The 2,268-nt window shown below is 36.5% G+C and overlaps 5 non-coding genes across 5 annotated transcripts; all 5 read right to left on the bottom strand.

Moving 5' to 3' along the window:
- Positions 1-363: 363 nt before the first annotated feature.
- On the bottom strand, positions 364-435 carry TRNAP-UGG. Its single transcript has one exon. It is a non-coding gene; the product is annotated as a tRNA-Pro (tRNA).
- Positions 436-1,151: 716 nt separating this feature from the next.
- On the bottom strand, positions 1,152-1,223 carry TRNAP-UGG. The gene has a single exon. It is a non-coding gene; the product is annotated as a tRNA-Pro (tRNA).
- Positions 1,224-1,323: 100 nt separating this feature from the next.
- On the bottom strand, positions 1,324-1,395 carry TRNAP-UGG. The gene has a single exon. It is a non-coding gene; the product is annotated as a tRNA-Pro (tRNA).
- A 255-nt stretch (positions 1,396-1,650) lies between these two features.
- TRNAP-CGG lies at positions 1,651-1,722 on the bottom strand. Its single transcript has one exon. It is a non-coding gene; the product is annotated as a tRNA-Pro (tRNA).
- Positions 1,723-1,791: 69 nt separating this feature from the next.
- TRNAP-CGG lies at positions 1,792-1,863 on the bottom strand. The gene has a single exon. It is a non-coding gene; the product is annotated as a tRNA-Pro (tRNA).
- Positions 1,864-2,268: the final 405 nt, after the last annotated feature.

Genomic DNA, 2,268 nt, shown 5'->3' with positions numbered 1-2,268 from the left:
TTTTGATCAGTTCTGCAGGTTTGGTAATAAAATCACATTGGCTTATTCTGGTAATGCAGATGCATTTGTTTCACCAACTTGGTGTCAAAGAATAGTAGAGTTATATTTCCTTATATTCCAGTAATTATGTTAGTTACGTATGCTTGTTATGAAGTTGCATCTTCCCATGAGTTGAACTTACCGAAAAAGAATCTTTTCAGATCTACAAGCATATGCTTGTGGCATATAATAATATCACTTTAGTAGGTAGATCTGTTTCCAAAAGTCTTGAGCTGACTTTTAGCTCATGTCGGTTGTTGATTATCAAATCAAACACAACGGCCCTTTTTAAAAATTATTTTTCTTCAGTAGAAATTTTAAAATGGGGCATTCCGAGAATCGAACTCGGGACCTCTCGCACCCAAAGCGAGAATCATACCACTAGACCAAATGCCCATTTGCTTTGTATGTCTGGTTTTATTCCTTATGACAGTACATTGTCGATTTACTGTCTTTCATGAATTTCACAATTATTGATGATTTATATATTTCTGTTATATAGTTCTGGTGTAGAATCAATACATTGAACTTTAGTTTGAGGATACAATGTGTGAAGGAAGATGTGCTTCTGAAGTCCTGAGTTTGCTTCTGTGACCTTTTCAAAGCTCATATAAACATATCTTTTTTTTACATCTGGGCAGATGCTTTTCCTAATAATCAGACTAGTCTAATTTGCTTATATGGTTAATATATACTTTCTGTATGTGAATGTGCCTGAGCAGAGCTGTGAGAAACTAGTAAGTCTTGGCAGTAACGCTTTAGGATCCGCTTGATGCCTGAACTAGAAACAGTAGGAAAGGCTATTATTTTAACCCACCCGTGAACAAGTGAACATCAGTAAGCTTGGAAAGAATGAGCCATTTGAATCAGCTTTGAAGTTCCAAACCTCCTTTTTGTTCGGTGTACGAATGCGGTTCCAACTCACCCAATCCCACATGCCAAAGCTACGTGAATAGCCTATTAGCCAGGATATGCACAGTAATAGAAAGAACCCACCAAAAATTTTACGACACTTTGTTGGGTCTCTGACTAATGAGCTGGGCTAGTTTATCTTCTGGTGTCATAATTATAGAACATAAACAAGTGGGGTAAATTAGAGAGTGAAAAAGATCGGGGCATTCCGAGAATCGAACTCGGGACCTCTCGCACCCAAAGCGAGAATCATACCACTAGACCAAATGCCCTTAGATGGGTTTAACTAATGAGCTGCCATAGTGTATCTTCGGCTGGTTGGATATAGAACATAAACAAGTGGCGTAAAGTACAGAGCGAAGAAAAAAGTTTGGGGCATTCCGAGAATCGAACTCGGGACCTCTCGCACCCAAAGCGAGAATCATACCACTAGACCAAATGCCCTTTTTGAAATCTGTTTCTGTTGTATTCTTAATGATATGCTTTTAACAACTATTTTCTGTTAACAGGCAAGTGGGTAGAGAGCATTGCAGTTCAAAATCGTAGACCTCAAAAAGAAAACTCTACCTGACCAACTTCAGCCTTTCAGTCAACAGCTTTGAGGTCAATTCCTCCCAACTTCGTTTCTACTGTTGGCGATAAAATCAGGTTGGCTGTCTTCTCTCCAAAGGTTTTCAATTAGGTAAGCAAAAATATGAAGGGGCATTCCGAGAATCGAACTCGGGACCTCTCGCACCCGAAGCGAGAATCATACCACTAGACCAAATGCCCAGTTGATGACGATTTCTCCATAGTCCAATATAATTTTAAATATTTATGGAAAAAAACAAAAATATAATCGGGGCATTCCGAGAATCGAACTCGGGACCTCTCGCACCCGAAGCGAGAATCATACCACTAGACCAAATGCCCTGGGTTTTGTTTTTAATGTCTCCCAATTTATGTTATAGTATATTTGGGATCGATTTAGTTTTGCACAGTTATGTTTTGTGATCTTTGGTGCTTTTCATCTTAATTTGTTTCATAATTAATAATTAATTTTATCACTGGTTGCACACACAATAAAGAATTTGTTATTGCATATGATTTATATTGTTGTTATCTCTTTTTTACACTTACGTATTATTTGGCAAATATAAACTAATTTATAATCTAGCTTGTTCTGTTAGTAAATGTTTGCATGAACATAAGCCGACTTATAAATTAACTTATTGAAAAGCTTGTTGGGAGTAAGTTATGAGTAGTTTTTTGCCACTTTTTTTTATTATATGTCTGATTAATATTAATTATTATTAACTAATATTGTTTTTAATTTAT

The sequence above is a fragment of the Cynara cardunculus genome (assembly GCF_001531365.2).
Source record: "Cynara cardunculus var. scolymus isolate 2C chromosome LG 8, CcrdV1, whole genome shotgun sequence".
NCBI lineage: Eukaryota > Viridiplantae > Streptophyta > Magnoliopsida > Asterales > Asteraceae > Cynara > Cynara cardunculus.
This window is presented reverse-complemented; position numbering and strand designations above follow the sequence as displayed.